This window comes from Myotis myotis, unplaced genomic scaffold (assembly GCF_014108235.1).
Source record: "Myotis myotis isolate mMyoMyo1 unplaced genomic scaffold, mMyoMyo1.p scaffold_m19_p_1, whole genome shotgun sequence".
NCBI classification, from domain to species: domain Eukaryota; kingdom Metazoa; phylum Chordata; class Mammalia; order Chiroptera; family Vespertilionidae; genus Myotis; species Myotis myotis.
In genome coordinates, this window is record NW_023416313.1 from 39,231,225 (window position 1) to 39,250,302 (window position 19,078).

The window sequence follows — 19,078 nt, forward strand, 5'->3', positions numbered from 1 at the left end:
ATGTGCTGTGGAATAGAAAGTCATATTTCCTGTATACTTTTATCATTTTCCAGTTATACTTACAAGTGGAAATTACTTAGTTTTCCTATTCATCAGTCCACTTGCCTCTATTATGAAGAAACACCGTTAATTGTTTATAAAAGATGCTTCCTAGAAAGGTACTCTTTGTGGATGTGTAAGTGTAGTCGAGTAAGTTTGTGGACTCACTGGTAAATTCAGCAATTTCATAGCGGGGCATTTTGATTTTTCTAACCTTTTTTTGCTTGGGCAATTCCTTCCTGCACAACGTGTTGCAGTACTTGTGATTCTTTTCTGAACACTTGAGCAAAATCCTACTATCATGGTAATTTGAATATCCCCCTCACCTCACATCTCAGGTCATTCATCTGATATTCTCAATTCAACTTGCTATGGAAACTGTTATGGTGCTATGCATACTAGAAATCCACAGACAAATGAATTAATATATTTATTCAATAATTCAGTTTCCTCCTTGATTAAGTCAACTGCTAGAGGTACTAATAGAGTATCTTTGAATTTTGTCCCTAAGCACCTCGTGCAGGTGCTAATATGTAAATAAGCAAAAGAGCAGTTCCCTGAGGAGAGCAGCAGGGACAGCTGGCAGGAAGATGCGTCCCTGCATAAGGAAGAGCTGGATGCCTCCGTTTTAGCTGTAGGACAGAAACGCACATCGTAGGTCTGTGAGTTTGAGGCAAAGGAAAGGTTAATTCTCATAAGGTCATCTTTCTCTACACTAACTGATTAATAATAGGATTCATTAGAATTATTTAGCTTCTCGATATATGAAATTTCCATTTTGTATTTCTCCTGTATTATAATTTGAGAAAAATCCTACAGATGTCACAGGGAGATCTACTCTGTATAAAGATACTTCATTTAAATTAAGGTATTTAATTAAATTGTCTCTACCTAAGGACTTCTAAAATGTAGATCGGTATTATTAAATGTTTGAGAGTGGAGAACAATAGAGAAAAAGAGGATCCAGGGGAAAGGATAAGAAATTAGAGAAAACAATACCTATGTTTGGTGTAGTAAATTCTTAATAATTGTTATGAAGTCAGAACACTAAGATAAGTTAAAAGCAGCCCAGAGATGAACATGCTAGGACTTTCAATTTTTTTTTTTTAGAGCTCTTAGATTCATTGATGAAGCAAATATTTTTAGCACCCACTAGGGACAAAGATATCAAGCTTAAGGAACTATAATAGAGAAGGAGAGAAAGACCCATAGTAATGCTTACTCAGCGTCAGGTACTGTTCTCAGAGGTTTATGTGAATTAACTCATTTGATTTTCCCACTTACTCTGAAATTTAGGTACTTTACTTTGGTTTTATGAATGAAGAAAAGTGTGATACTGATCACTGAGGTTAACTTGTCCAGGGATATGTAGTTATTCTGTTAACCAGGAGAGTTGAGGCCATGATGCTATATCAAAAAATTACCAGAATTATAAGAGCTTAACAGAATAAATGTCTATCAGGTCTATTTCTTGCTCATGTTCTAGTCTCATGTGGTTGAGGAAGCCCTGCTCAGTGTGGTGGCTCAGGGGCCCAGGTTGCTTTCATCTTGCAGCTACAATACTATAGTCACAGCCCCAGGAATACCTATCTCTTAAGATCATTACGGAAGGGTTAGGGAGAGTAAGGACTTGCTCAGGAGGACTATGACCAGCCCTGGAAATGGCAAACATCTCTTCGCTCATATCCATTGTCCACATCAATCACAATGTTTGCACTTAATATAAAGGAACCTGGGAAATGGCCTGTGTACTACAGGATGAAATGGATTGGTGAACATCTGACAAGTCTCTGCTAGATTTCAACCCAGACAGATGTACTGAGCCCACCCTCTTAAACCAATATGTGTTTCTTATGAAGAAATATTTACTATGCAATGTGGTAAATAACAATAAGCAGAGAAATAAACACAGGAGAACAAAACAAGGGTACTTTGTCATCAGCATATCATCAAACACATACCCAAATCACATGTAACACAACCAAGATTGGCACTTGTCTTTCTGAATGAACAAGACATGTCACCACTGCATTATAATAGAGTGTTTATTTGTAAAGAAAAATATTCTTATGGTTTGTCAGTCTTTTTATTTTTAAATTAAATTTATTGGGGTGACATTGGTTAATAACGGTTTGCCAGTCTTATTGCATTGTTTTACTTATACTGTTGTTTATGTGTCTAACCTAAAAAAAGGGGGAAAACTCTTCATGCTTCTTACTTATTCAACTTTAAAATAGAATTTACACATGAAATATAAACATCTGCAAAACCAGTAAAATTCAAATTAATTTTAATTTAATATGACAGATAAGATTATTTGCTGAAACAAAATTGCATTTCTGATTGTAACTATGATTTCGATTGGTATATTGCTATTCCTTTGATTTTGACAGGACTCAACTGCTCTTGGTCTATGTGACTTGAAATTGCCTATTTAAATAAGTGGGAAATATTTGTTCATGTAGCACTTTCTAACATCATTTTGCCTTCAGTTAGCTTTGGTGCAAAATATAGTATTTACATGTTAAGTTGAGCTCTGTCTTGTATTTATCTGTGCCATCTAAGGTTGAATTGCCCAGAGGCAGCTTAATTATAAATATAAATGCAAATATGGGCACTAAACTTGTCTAACAGAACTCCCAAATATAGTGGATAATTTTTTTAGTATGGAACTTGCTGATATCTAAGAATACTTGGGACATATAGGGACCTGTGCACAAACTGATAAGGAATGCCCTAGGGGGTGGGTTCATTAAATGCAAAGAAATAGCTTCTCTTTTTAAAAAGAAATAATGGGTAAGTATCTCCACAGAGACTACACCAGGACCAGGGCTTTATTATTTGGTCCATAGAAGTTATGTGTAATCTCGGCCAGCTTGGAATTCAATTCTTCATTTCCATTTTTTTGGCACTTCATTATACCTGATTTGTAGTCTTTATGCTTATTTGACATAAAATATTTTCTGGAATACATATGAAAATGTGAAAAATGGGCTTGTTGAGCAGGCATTGTTAAATTTATGTTATAGACAATGCTATATATAACCTGATATTTTGATGGATACCTGGAGTAATAGAAATTTCTAGTCTAATAAAAGTTCAGGCCTTTTATTTTTAGAGATCTCAATTTCCTGAAAGCAAAATAATACATTATTCAGTGAAACAAGAATTCAAACCTGAATAAGAATTTAAAAGAGACACCTCCATTTTGTTCTTTTCTTCCCTTAGTTTCTTTCCTACCTTTTTTTAAAATATCCGCCCCCCCCCACCTTTCTTCCCTCTCTTTCGTACTTCTTACTTTCTCTTTCTTTATTTGCTTCATCAGAAAAAAAAAGGGGGGGGGAGTATGGAATGCATCCTATTTGTCTAGCACTATGCTAAGTACAGGGAACTCACAGATGTGTAGAAAGCAGTCTTGGATTTCAAGAAGTTTTCAGTCTATTAAGTGAAATAGATGGAAAAACAATCACTAGTGTACTGAAGTGATAGCCTGAGTGCTATAATAACTAAATTTAAATGGAGAGGGTTAAGTGAAGGGAAAGTCTTGAGGCTAGATAGAGGTGAAAAGGGTTACTAAAAGCCCTGTTTTACTTTGAGTCTTTAAGGATGTATAAGGTGATCAAAAGACCTTGGGAAGAAAGACAGTACAGGGCACAGTACAGATTAAGAAGTATGTGTACAAAGAGGGATTATCTTTTAAATAGTCTGTTAGTTCTGTTGGCCCTTTATTGATGGCATTACACCAAAAGCACTTGAAGTATTTAGTAAGCAAGGAGGTATCTAGATCTTTTCCTCAAACATTCTAATTAGAACTGTATCAGGACTGAGACGTCATCATTTTAAACCACCCTGGTTTACAGATATAATGGTAGACTTGCAGTTGTGTTTGGGTGTAAAGGATGACTGCAGTTAAATAGTTCTTCATAAGTGAGTGAGGAGAATTGTTGGGATACAGTGGATAGAGGCTGTGGGAACACATTTATGGAGATATAACTGGAAGAAAAAATCTTTGAGAATTTTGTTCCACTTGTTTGGGAACGCATGCACAGGTGACCCTGTGCGTCTCATTTGGATATACCAATACAGACGTCAAAGGGTACTTATTATTAATTAGGCTTAGCTTAAACCAAAACTAAGAAGAGAGGAGACACAGGAGACAAACAGAATGCAAGATTCACACAGGTTTATTTACCAGAGAGCTGATGGGTTTCAGTCCTTGACAGGCCACCCGGAGACACTCGCTGACAGAGACACAAGGAGGTCGTCAGATACACCGTGGCAGGTGCTCGGTCTCTTGATTCGAAGAGAGGCCTCTAACAGTCTGGGCTCAGAAGCAGAGCAGGAACAGCAGGTTCCAGGGACAAGGAGAACGTCTTGTCTGTGGAGGGTAGACAGGCGTCTAACTGCTGGTGTGAGGGTCCTTCCTTTATACCCGATGGAGGGGCTTCTTCAGTGTCTCATATCAGTGTGCTCCGGTGGTGCCTTCTGGGCTTATCAGGATACACACGCAGGGGTTTACAAGGTACTTATCAGGGTCACACACACAAGTTAAGTTTCTCTTCTAAGTAAAGTTAAAATTCACTCTAAGACAAAATGAAGTTTGCTTATGCTAACCTATACTAATACAAAATGGAGTTTGCTTATGCTAACCTATACTAATACAAAATGGAGTTTGCTTATGCTAACTTATACTAACTAAACTTATTACGATAACAAATATGAAAAGTAGGAGTGCTTAATTGTAATGCAGGAGATAGAGAACATTAATATGTGATGATTGACTTGAAGTGTTTGTGTTGTTTTAATTTAAAAACACACAAAAAAACCCTCCTTTGCTCCACCAAATTTTAGTGGAAACCACTGCACAAGCGGAGTCTGTTTGTTGGTTTTTGTATGTGATTTTTTGAAGAAATTTAATAAGATGATCTGCCAGTGACATGCTGGAGCCAGACTGTACAGAGCCAATTTGTAAATTTTCAAGGGTTTCTGAGATGGTCATTAAACACAGCAATTATTAAAAATTAACTTACATAAACTTATAATCAAGTAAATCTCATTACAAAGTTAATAAATACTGAAAGCATATCATTTTCTAATTCTTTTCATTGTCAATTGTATCTCCATGCACATGTAGATACAGTTTCAATTCCACGTTAGTGTCCTGATATCTTGAAATCATCAATGTAGGAGAATCTGCAGCATGAAAATTGTCACACACTACAAGGAAAGACTTTTTGCTTTTTCATTTTGTTTCTTTTCTTTTGGATTGGTTGCCAAACATTTATCTACACCCAACGGTCCTACTGGACTATTTTCTATTTCTTCCCTCCCTCCCTCTCTGCTTTCTTCTTTCTCATTTTGCCTTTCTCTTCCCACTCTTCCTTCCTCCCTTCCTCTCACTGTCCTTCCCTTCCTTCTTTCCTTTTTTGCCCATTCAACATTCCCTCTCTTCTTCTATTGATATAAAATGTCCATTTTGCTTTTTGGAACCACATACATGTACTAATAGCCTTTCTACTTTGGATGAGGGAATCCAGGAGAGCATAAGACTTAGGTTAAATCAATCCAATATTTTATCTTCAGCCACAGCTGTTTCAGGGATATGTACTTGACTCAATCCAGGCCAATCACAGCTGAAACGTCTACTTAAAATTTCAGGATTTCTGTTTTAAAGGCCTTGGAAACAGTCAAAGTTTTTTCCCCTCTGTATGTGATTCTTCAGGGTGATAGTATGGGATTGCTAGAAGTAATTTAGTGGCTAAGAGGAAAGATGGGTTGAGATTGAAGCCAACACTAGAGAAGGAGCTAAAGAAAGTAAAGTGGGTCCTGATCATATCATTTGAGCCCTAGGTTAAGCTACATCTGGACTATTCACCTCCTTGAGCCAATACATTGCTTTTTTTTCTATTAAATGCATTTGAGAGGGCTTTTCTGCCTTAGTTATATAAAACCTTCTAGCTGAAAAAGATTGAGTTTTGGTCAAAATAGCACAAAACAGAGATCATTCCTATGGGATGGTGGGATAGTGGACAATCTGGAGGAGTAGGAGTCCAGACAGAGCCTGTGCTGATCGCAAGGACACACATGTGGAGGAAAGAACCTAAGCTCTCAGAATTGGCACTGGTGATGATCCCACTGCTCATAGTGTCCAGCTTTACTATCCACTAGTATTTGGCTTTAAAAAGTGATTACTTTCATTCTATTCTTACATAGTTATAGAACCCATATTTCTTGGTTTGTTTGATGTATTTTGTTAGTTAAAACAGAAATTTATGTATTTCATTAGTTTAAATAGAAATTTCTTGAGGTCAGAGACTATATATATATATATATATTTAAAAAGATTTTTTTAACTTCATATCAGTCGATGTGTTGCTTTAAAATATTGAGAGTTCAGTAAATGCTGTTGACTGACTAACCATGTCTTATTGCATCTTAGACAGAGATATTATAAATTCAGAATTTTTCTATACTTTCATTATTTATTATATGACTCTTGAAAATTATATATTACTCTAAAGTGCTTCAATGAAAAAAAATGGATAATAAATTGGGCAAATTAGATCAATAACCTCTATCTGTGATAAATTATAAAGGAGATTCGAGGAAATGATAGAAAATAAATTTTCCTCTTAAGAAGTTCATGCATTGAGTGGAACTTAAAACAGTTTATTCCTAGGGTGACCATACATTCTAGTTTGCCTTTCATGCTGGTGAAATTATTAATAGTACTCTCTTTAATTCTCAAAGATGTCCCAGTTTGGATGATAAATTACTTTGCCCAGTCATTATTCCAATAGTTCCTAAATGTGGATGGTGATCTGAATTACCTGGGTACTGTATTTTTAAATATTATGACTTATTTTAAATATATGAAAATAATATAAAATAATAGTAACTTGTATATCCACAATAAAAATTTGACAAATGTTAACATATTTTCCTAAACTGTCTCTTTTTAAGAAGTAAAACAATATTGCAGTTAGAATAAAAGAATTCCCTATCCCAACCCCATTTTATTTTCACCTTGACCAGAAGTCACCTTTAAAATATTGGCATATGTTCTGCCTATGCGTGCATTTATTTATATTTTGATTATGTGTATCAAGGAGTTAGACTGTAATAATTTGCATATAGTTTAGTACATTTATATATGTAAAAGTTACTAAAACAAATAAATATAAACACTGAGTGGCCATATTATTATGACCACCTGACATTTGTAGGCAAATTAGCTATAATTTCGTGCTGAAGTTGCTAGAGGGCCACCAGACCATTATAAATAGGGAAGCAGGTTGTTTACCACGACAGTAGAGGTGATTTTTTTTTTTTGAAGATATGGGTAAACAATGCGATTTAACAGCCTTTGAAAGTGGGATATATTTGAACGTAAGTGGCCAGATTATTATGACCACCCCATCAGTACTTCGTTGGGCCACCTTTTGCCTTCAATACTTCAGCGATTCTTCTTGGCATTGGCTCCACGAGATGCTAAAAGGTGATGTGAGGAATCTGACCCCATCCCTGATGAATAGCTTTGTCCAGTTCTGTGAGATTTGATGGTTGTAGTACCAGCTGCCTGATGGCTTTTAACTTCGTCCCACAAATGCTCAATTGGATTCAGATCTGGTGAGTGTGGGGGCCACCTAAGCAAGGTAAAGTCTCCCTCATGTTCTTGAAAGCACTCCTGCACAATACAAGCACCGTGGCATGGCGCATTGTCTTGTTGGAAGAAGCCATCTCCATTGGGATATGCCATCGACATGATAGGATGAACCTGATCAGCAATGATACTTAGGTATGTTGTGCTATTCAGACATTGTTCCACATGAATTAAAGGGCCCAAATCATGCCAGGAAAACATGCCCCAAACCATAACACTGCCCCCACCAGCTTGAAGGGTTGTACTCATGCATGTGCGGTGCATGCTTTCATGCTGTTTCCGCCAAAAATTCTCACTCTGCCATCTGCATGATGCAACTGGAAACATGATTCATCGGACCACATGACTTTTTTCCAATGCTCGACTGTCCAATCCTTGTGTTCCTGTGCGAATTGGAGTCGTTTTATCTGGTAACTGCAGACAGCAAAGGTGTTCAAACAGGCCTTCGGCTTTTTTGCTGATACTCGATCCATGGCTCTGAGCGCCAACAATCATCCCACATTCAAAGGCTGTTAAATCACGTTGTTTACCCATATCTTCAGAAAAAAATCACTTCTACTGTCGTGGTAAACAACCTGCTTCCCTATTTATAATGGTCTGGCCCTCTAGCAACTTCAGCATGAAATTACAGCTAATTTGCCTACAAACGTCAGGTGGTCATAATAATCTGGCCACTCAGTGTATATTCCTATGAAAACATTTTCTAGTGTATTAACTCAGAATGTTTTGGGGTTGTGGCCAGAAATATATATGGTGCTGTAAAGACTCCAACATTCCAACAGACTTGGGAAATTTGATAATTTTAAGATCCCAAACTAATATACAGTGTTTATTTAGACTTAAAATATCTGGTTTCATGAGCTAGAGAATAAATATTGAATTTGAGCTATAAACAACTCAAGAGGAAATCTGAAGACATTAAATAGGTTCACTTTTTAGTGATCTTTTAAATGATAGCCTGGTATATTTTCCTTTATAATATTAGTATATTAGTTTTCAGGAGTTAGAGAATTATAGAATTTGTACCTATTATTTCAATTCCCAAATGTAAGTGGGCCAATTAAATTGTGTGGTGGTCAGCATAGACAATATATTAAAAATTAAATGGAAATAGTACGTAAGTAAAAGACAATGCTGACACATAACTAGATTTCAGGAAAGGTCAAAAACATTTTGAAAACCATTAATGGTTTTAGAGACTAAATTTAGAAAAAATGCCTTAATACACTAAATAAAGAAATAATTGAATGGAAAGCACCAAAAATGGGCTTTCAGAATAGAAATAAAATAGAATATAAAGGTATAAACCTAAAAAAAAAATCATTGATTCCTGGTACACACTGGGACAGATCTAATTTCAAAGAGTTCACTAAACTTATTGAAATCTTTACTGTATTATATATTTGACTTCCTTAATCATCGAATGTTTGGTCTCTCTCTAACCAAAACCAACTGATCCGGTATGCTCTGATTATGTGAGTGTTTATATATTTGTCCTAAAATCCTAAAGCAAATTGTAGGTTCATTTCATACAATGGTCCTAATGATAGAAAACATTTAGAAGATAAACTTTGAGACTCTGCCAGACAATTTCAAGTGACATATGCTAAATATTTACATGTGTATTTACATGAGACCTCATTGACAGAGTCCACTACCATCCTTCATCAATCAAGCATCAATCAGAGTTCTTTGGAAAGACAGGAACACATTCCCAAAATTTCATCAAAAGATTCAATGATGTCACTCTCTGTTTCTAAAATTTTACAGTGAACTTGGCACCTCATCTTTTTACTTAGTCTTTTGGCGTCTCAAGATAATAGAAAGGGAATAATGGAATGGATAGGATAATTTGGGAAGAAATTGTGTTTGCAACTGAGCTTTCAAATAAATCACATTCTAAGGGAGACAACAGTGGAAAAGATTTGGGCTCTAGCAATCGGATAAAGGTTAGCATTCAAAACTAGACAGCCAGGGCTAGGGTAGATAATAGCTTGTCCATCAGGGGCAATTGTTTCCAATTAATGCTAATAGAAGTGTATAGAATTTCACAGTATTGCTGCTAGCCATGCCTAGAATATTGTTAATGTTAGTATACACCTAGAATGAGAAAGTGGGGGGGAATTAAATCAAAGCTTGTTTTATTGATGGCAAGGGAGATTTTAATTGAGAATCACTTTTTAAAGAAATGTTTTAGAGAAAAAATAAGATAGTTTCACATTTCCTTTTATTATCCAGATGGTTCTCCATTGTGGCCTCACAAAAGTTTTGACCTCATTAATCTACTAATTAAATATTACAAGTGCCTGTATCTGTATGAAACACTAGAGATATAGAAGTGATTAAGACAGTTGAGGCCACTGCCAATTATAGTCCTCTGTGCTAAGCCTACTTTAGTGGAGTTACAGGGTGAAATGGGAACACATAAGAAAGTTACCAACCCAGATTTAAGGGTCAGGAAATGCTTGCTGGGGAGAGATAACTCAATGACCAACTGAAAAAAAGGTGGGAGTTAAGCTAAGAGAGTGGGGAGAATGATAGAGGTGTGTGTTAAAATTCCTGGTAAAATTAAAAGCATCTGCAAAGACCTGTAATAAGGATACTATGCTTAAATAAATAAAAGAAGTTTGCTTTGATAGAATCTTAAGAGGCGCAGGCAGCAAGAGTGGTTAGAAATACTAGTATAGCCGATAAATCATGCAATGATAGATATTTGAATTTTATTATAGAGCCTGTCCGTAGTTATTGAACACTAGACATGATCAGACTTGGGTTTTCGAGAGATTGTCTTGATCCACTGTGGAGAATGGATAAATGAAGGCACAAATGGAAACAGGGGGAGCTTTCAGTGCTCCAAGTACATCTAGATAAGGGCAGCGACAGATGAGAGAGGTAGGCATATTTGACAGATTTCAGGACAGTACTGACAACTATCAAGGATAGTTTTGACAATTAATCAATTTGGTGATTAACTGGATGAGGTTGACGGTGAGGGAGTAGAAGGAATTAAGGTTAACATGCAAGTTGAATGTTGCTGTAGGTAAGTGGGAACAAAATATTGTGGTGCCCTCGAGTGATGTAGAATCACTGGAGCAGAAGATTCAGGGAGAAGATACAAATTGGGCAAGAGGCAAATGTTTGATTTAGGTGATTGCACGTAGGATCTTTTGTTCATGGCAGTTTCCCGGGCTGGGATTATGTTGTTGAGCATCACTAACATTTAGATATTAACTGAATTTATAAGACTGAGTGAGATCTCTTAGAATATGGAAAGAAAAGACACAAAGTCTCAACATAAGATTTTCCTGGGGGGGGGGTCGACATTTAACAAAAAAGCCAGGAATGTGGAATGAAAAATAGAAAATAGAAAACTCTGGAAGCATTAGGACACATAGAGATGGGTTTTTTTTGTTATGGGATGGAGCTTCCACAGAATGCGATGGATGACATGGAGACCAAGTAGATCAAGATTTTTGTTCTCCTAAACCTGTGACACTGAGAAATTGCAACTCAATCTCCCAATCTCATTTTCTGGAAAGGGAATGACTGGGGCAAAAGCAGCCCTGAGTGTGTGGCTAACGTCACTTATCTGGATTTCAAAGAATCCAGTTTAACTCAGTCTGCTAATTCTTATGAACATATTCTTTTCTTGTACAAATATGAATTTTTGTATTTAATTTGTCCAACTTATAAAGAGACAGGGTTGGTCAAAATTACCTAGACAGTCATTACTGAAAGTGGAATTATTCTGGAACTTTTATTTTTTTCTTTTGCAGAGTAATTGGCTATTTTAGGAATCCAGTTAGATCTAGGGGTTTTAGCTATTATTTCTATCCTTACAAAGTCCCAAGTGCTTAACTTCTGCCTCCATGAAATCTATCCTCAGGGAGACTCAGTTCAGATCAGATTCTGAGGCTCCTAAGGCTATGATGGTTTCACTTAGTGAAATTATATCTCTTGCCTAATATTCCTATTTATTCATAAGAGAAATTCTTCTTTCCTTCCTCTCAATTCTCCTTCCCTACTCTCCTTCCTTCCTTTAAATAATTCAAACCCTGGGAAAGTATGTCCTTACAGGCCAAAATAACCAGCCACCTGAGGATATAGCACTGCCAGGAGAAAGACAGCAAACCACTGGATTCTTATAACATCTAAAGATGCATTTTTGGAATAAATGGAGTGTGTGTGATACCATTTAGTTAGAAGATTAAACTTTTGTCTATGTCTTTTTTTTTTTTTTTTTTTTTGCACTGTAACTACAGTGCTTAGTATATTTGCTTTAGGATGGATGGCTAGAGAGCAGTACATGTAGAGAGTCTTAGTTGATTACAATGACCTATCACTAAAGATACTAGTATATTTTGAGTGCATTTGTTTGTACAAGTGTGTGTGTGTGTGTGTGTGTGTGTGTGTGTGTGTGTGTGTCAGGGGGTGGAGGTGATAATAATAGTTACCTTATATGGATTGTTCATATACTCAGTACAGTGCTAGGCTGATGGCACACAGCATTTCAATCTTTAGGTAAGTATTAGCGCTTCAAATGAGGAACCTGGGGTTCAGAAGATAAAGTGACTTGTGTAGGTCCCAATTAAGAATGGGGATGCTCACTTTTCAACCTGGCCAAAGCAATTTTTGGGGAAACTTTACTATTATCTCAGGCTAAAAATTCAGTTTTTAGATGATGAAGAAGGTACTGTTGTACTGTTATCTGGTAGTGATGGAAACTGGAGAGGGGAAAAGAGACTCGGCCTCTTGGTGGTAATAAAACAAAAGACCTGAAGTACATGCACTTAGGACTTGTCCATAAGTGCATTCTCTATTGCCAAGCAAAGTCTTCCATCTCATCTTTGGCTATACATTCCATTTTTGTGAATTTTCTGACTATTCCAAACTTGCCTTTAATATTTTTAACCTGAATCTACCACAGAGTTAATTTTTTTCTGGGCCCTGCATCCAGCTAGAGACAGCCAGTAATTTAAAGTTGCTCATAGCTGGCCCAGAACTGTTGTTACTTAGCCTAGTTTGGTGATCAACAGTGGCAATGGGTGTGAAGTGACACTACTAACAAACAATGTAAGAATTAAAGTATTTCTGGGTAATAACTGTACATTTTAACCCTCTGGCTACTATAAGGGATGAAAGTAGACCTTAGGATTCAGGATGAATTCCCATTTATCTTAATTTTCTTTGATAGCATGATATATTTCTCAAGGTTCTGTGTTACTTATATTACCTACCGTTGATTTTATGCCAGGAGATAGGTAGAGTGAATAAATCAGTGTTACTATTTGTACCACTGGTTAAAGAAATGTAATTATAATTTTAGTGCCACCAAAATAAGTTTGCAATGTTTAAACTTGCCTTTGTAGACTTAGATTTTTTTTAAAAAATCTAAATGCAATTGCAATGGTTATCTCAAGGTGGAAAGGTGTTTTAACAATACCAGAGGCCCGACGCATGAAAATTGTGCAAGAGTAGGCCTTCCTTCCCCCGTGTGCCAGCACTGGCTTCCCCCTGCCACCCGGGACCCAGGCTTCCCTTGCAGCCCCGGTTTCATCTGGAAGGATTGAAGGACGTCCAGAAGGACATCCAGTCTAATTAGCATCTTGTGCTTTTGTTATTATAGATAGTCCACTCCCTGCTGTTTGTTATTTTTCTGAGTTAAGTCATGATTTTCAGGATTTAGCATCTGAAATTAAACATTTATTTAAAGGTAACATCTCAATCACATTATCATCTATAACAAAGTTTATAGGAAAAGAAAAACAATGTTAGGTGAGGAACATTGGGACCTTTATTTTAAACATTCAAAGTTGTACAAAGAAATCTCTGAAGACGGTGTACTTGCAGGACTGTACCCCCGAAATAACCCTGTGCTGTTATCCTGGGGGGTTATCTGTTCTACAACTTCAGGATTCTAGGAAAGACAACTTTTGTGGTAAACATCCTCTGACAGTTGATATTTTGGAGAATAAACCAAATCTTTATATCATTTTACTTTAGCCCCAGGGAGATGTTAAATATTACTCTAACAACTACTTTTCTTTGGCATCAAGTCTTTGCTTATGTGACACCATAGCAGTTATATTAATAATGGCTAAAATGTGATCACATTAAACTTTTGTATCAAACTATGGGTTGCCTTTAGTGTTAGCATCATTTCTGTGTGTGTGTGTGTGTGTGTGTTTGTGTGTGTGCGCGCATGTGTGCGCACGTGCACACATGCGTACAAGGTAGAATACTCTCAAGCAAACCACTGATACATATTCTTAATTCTGTTCCTGGAATTGTTTTATAAACATTGCAAAGAAAATGCTCACATCATTTAATCATGAGTTGTTCATGTCAGTATCCCAAGCTATGAAGTCAATTGATTAATTTCTATTAGCTATAAGATGATTTGGTTTCAAAATCTTACTTGGCAGAGGGTGTTAAAATATTTAAGAATTTATACTTATACTAGAGGCTCAGTGCATGAAAATTCATGTACTGGAGGGGGGTCCCTCAGCCCGGCCTGCCCCCTCTCACAGTCCAGGAGCCCTCAGAGGCAGGAGGTGATGCCCCATCACACCTCTGCTGCTGCCACTGCTGGCAGCTCAAGCCTCAGCAGACCCTGGTTACCTGAGCCTTGGGTGGCCCTGCATGGCTGGGCAGCCACCATGCGAGGCTTGCCTATGCCTTGGGCAAGCCCTGGATGGCTGGAAAGCTGACAGCGGGTCCAGCTGCACTGCGTGCCTGTCACCCCCCCAGTGGGGCTGAAAGGACTGGGGGACTCTGGTGGGGCTGAAAGGACTGGGTGCTGCCATCTTGTGGTTATGGGAACCACCACCTTTGTGTTGGTGTGATGGTCAATTTGCATATTCCCTCTTTATTAGATAGGATTATCACTATGGGTGGAAATTCTCCCCCCACCCATATCCCCAAGAGTATCCTAGAGCCAGTGGTGAAAGAGAAACAACTGAATAAGGTCTGCATTCAACTTGTAGCTGGTGCAGAGAGCTAAATCCACATATCCAACATATCCAGAACTCTAAAGAATCACTGTGCTTTGGATTTAAGACTTCTAATTTATAAGGGTCATAACTACAGGGGTGAAGAATTGTGTAATTCCATCCTCATAATTCAGTAACCTCTGAACTAAACTGTATCATTTACTGCCACTAACAAGAAAAGAAGAAAAGGAGAGAAAAAAATGTGTATATTCTATATCATACTGTAATTTGTGCTGATTGTAATTATACAAATGTAATTGAAATATATGTAAAATACATGTGTTCACATGAGAGTGTGTGTGTTTTAATTGAACCAAAGGATGTCTTACTTTGTTTTGAGCAAAAAGATTGAAATTTCAAACAGCAGCAAGACCCCTCTCTCCTTTCCTTACGTCAAAAAGGCAAAATAAATAAGGGAATGGGTATTTTTACCTATGCATCTTTGAAGTCTTTGATATTGTTCCTAATCTTTGCAATTCTCCCAGAAATGGGGCGTTTTTAAAAAATATATTTTTATTGATTTCAGAGAGGAAAGGAGAGGGAGAGAGAGATAGAAACCTCAGTGATGAGAGAGAATTATTGATTGGCTGCCTCCTACATGCTTCCTACTGGGGATTGAGCCCACAACCTGGGCATGTGCCCTTGACCAGAATCAAACTTGGGGCTCTTTAGTCTGAAGGCTGACACTCTATCCACCTGGCCCCTCCAACCATGGCCCCAGGTCCCCTGTCTGCCGGCAGCCCTGCCCCTCTGCCGCTGCTTCCATGTGCTGATGGCATCAGCCCTGCTCGCACCCGCTGCTGGCAATTGGGGCTGGTGCCTGCAGAGGATGCGAGCTGGGCCCGCGCTGTCAGTGGGTGTGACCTGTGGGGCTATCGGGGCTGGCAGCCACCGCTTGAACCTGCTGGCGGTGCCAAGCCATCGGGGCCAGCGCCAGGTGCCAATAGCGGGTGTGAGTGGTAGCTCTGGCGCTGGCTGCTGGTGCAAGTGGGGCCGTCACCGGCAGCGGGTGCGAGAGGTGGCTGCCGGCCTTGATCATCCCTCAGGAACAGGGAGAGGTGAAGGAGTCCTGAGAGGCGATCAGGGCTGGCAGCCACAGCTCAAACCTGCTGATGGCACAGAGAGATTGGGGCTGGCACCGGGTGCCGACAGCACATGCGAGCAGTAGCTCCGATGCCGACTGTGGGTGTGAACGAGGCCAGCACCGGCAGCAGGTGTGAGCTCTGGGCGGGACCGTGGCACGCAGGAGCAAAGAATTTTCAGTAACCACCAGAGGCTTGCCCTATGACAGCGACCAGTGCCCCGCGACTAGCGACCAGTGGGGGTCTGGCACCCCCACTCATCTGCTCCACCATCCTGCCATGCCCAGCACCCGTCATGGTTTGTGCATGCCTTCTGTTGGTCAGCGCACGTTATAGCGACCGGTTGTTTGGTTGTTCTGTCATTTGGTCTATTTGCATATTAGGGTTTTATATAGGGAGATTATTGATGATGTTCCCTATGCTGTACACTGCGTCCCATGACTTATTCTATAGCCGGCAATTTGTTCTTTTTAGTCCCTTCAACTTTTTTGTCCATTCCTCACCCCCTTCCCTTCTGGCAACCATCAATTTGTTCTCTGTATTATGAGTTAATTTATTTTCTGTTTGTTTTATTTTTTAGATTCTACATATAAATGAAATCATACAGTATTTTGATTTTAGCCAGTAAGATCTATGTCAGACTTCTGACGTTCAGAATTGTAAGTTCATGTAATTTGTTACAATAGCAATCAAAAACTAATACAGAGCCCGTGTCAAATAAATCTTGAAAAGTCTGGACATTTCTCTTTTCCCAATGTGCAGTTAGCTTGGTTAATACTAGCAAGTTCTTTTATGAAAGAAATTTCATAGCCAGAACATATGATATTGTTTATGTCTTTCTCATGGGTACCCATTCTCCTCTTTATTCAAGGAGCTCTGAGTCTTCGAGGCTCTAGTTCCCTATTTTAATTGCTTAAGTCAGGCCTTGTTCATCTGAGAGAGAGGTTTTTCATGTATATGAAATAGTGGAGCCTTGTAGGTTGATCTTAGAAACAAACAAATATGCCTGCATGTTAAATAATTCTGCTTAGACTGCGCCCTTACTGTCTATTACGGTACCAGCACTTTCCTTGTCTTAACAGGTATTTCTATGTGCCCACAAGTTTAATGAAACTAAATAATTTCTTGCATACCATTAGTTAATAGCCCCATCTTCTAATATTAACTGGATGCTAACTATCTTCAAACTCAATTGAGTTGGAAAAATAAGTTTCCTCATTGTTTGATGATCTGTTGTTGGCAATCACCTTTGTTCCTAATTGTCTTTTTGGTCTGTATTTTTACTTGCAGGCAACTATATCTACTGCATGCTTTCTTATACGGTAGGGACTTATGAAAGCATAAGTTACCTGACAAAATTTCTAGGAGAATCAAGTTTTCATGATCTGGAGCCCTGTAGACACGAGTAAGCATCCTACTGTCATGTGATTGATTATCCAGGCAATTTCTTGTTATTACTGCCTGTCTTCAGGGACTCATAAAAACAGGGAAAATGAAAAGGTCAGAAGGACAAAAGGACCTCTGTTGCAAAGTAATTAATTGCCTCTCCACAGTGCTCATAAGAAGAGCCACTTGTGATTGACTTATGTTACCCTTTTTGCCTTCTAATTCCCATGTAGATACATTTGCTTAATAGAACTTAAACCACCTATGGATATTGAGTTATAAAAAAATCTAGGGAAGTTATCTCTCTTTTTTTTGAGAAATAGTATGTTTTATTTAGGGGGTAGCTCTTACAGCAGCGGTTCTCAACCTGTGGGTCGCGACCCCTTTGGGGGTCGAATGACCCTTTCACAGGGGTCGCCTAAGACCATCGGAAAGCACATATATAATTACATATTGTTTTTGTGATTAATCACTATGCTTTAATTATGTTCAATTTGTAACAATGAAATTGGGGTCACCACAACATGAGGAACTGTATTAAAGGGTCGTGGCATTAGGAAGGTTGAGAACCACTGTCTTACAGCAACATAATCTATTCTATCTGAACTATATTGAATAATATATATGTGTGTTCATGCATTTATACACATGCACACACATCCAGACACATACAGAAATTAAATATATATATATATGAATATGCTATGTATTCTTTTGTAGCCTATTTTATTTTTTTGCTAAGAAATATGTTTATTATTCAAAAGTTGTTTTTTGAGTACCTACTATGTCTGCACTTTTCTAAGTGTTGGTGCTGTATTTTCTAAATGCTGAGCAAAGCCCAAGCAGGAAAAATATAAAGAAATCACACATACATACATCAAGTTAAACAGCTAAAACAAAACCAAAGGGAAAAAAATAAAGATAATCTTGAAAAAGTAGATAAAGATAATCTAATAAAAACAACTTTACAAACAGAGGAGAGCAGCAATTTAAATTTCAAATGGCCACTGACTTCTCCTCAGAAACAGTGGTGATGTATGGCATGAAATCATCTTTACACTGAAAACAAAACGAGACAAAAACCCCATCTTGTCAAACCAGACTTTTAAAACCAATGAATATACTTTTATAAACGAAGACAAAATAAAGACTGACAACAGCCAGCATAAAAATGCTGGAATGGCATTATTAATATGAGAAAAAAATACATTTTTAAATTGAGCATTATGAGATTCAGAGGGACACTTCATAATGATAGAAGGGTCGATTAATAGGAAGGCATTATTATAAAATTGTGGGGACATCTAATAACAAAGCTCAAAAATACATGAGGCAAAAATGAACAGAATTAAAGAGAGAAATAAAATGTCATCCATAACAATCATTAATTGCTGAAACAGACAAAAACAGAATGTGCTCTGAATAACACTTTTAATCACCTTGACTTAATTAGTGTTTATAAAAACGTACACATGATGATTGAAAAACAGACATTTTTGAAGTACACATGACACTTTTACCAAGATAGACTATATGCTGGGCTACAAAACTAGTCTCAATAAATAAAAGATTTTAAATTATATAGAGTATGTTTTGTGATCACAGATAAATGAAATAGGAATCAGTAACTATAAGATGCCTAGAAAAACCCCCCAAGGTTTAGAAATTAAATAACATAATTCTCAATAATCTATAGGCCAAGGAAGGAATCACAGACATTTCTATAATATTGCAAACTACATGAAAATGAAAATGGAACATAAGAACATCTGGCTGCTGCCTAGTTTGGGAACACAGCCACACTTTCTTGTTTATGTATTTACTGGCTGCTTTCCTGCTAATGGCAAGATAGAGTGGTTGGGACAAAGAGCCTATGGAATAGCCACAAAGCCTAAAATATTTATTACCTGGCTCTT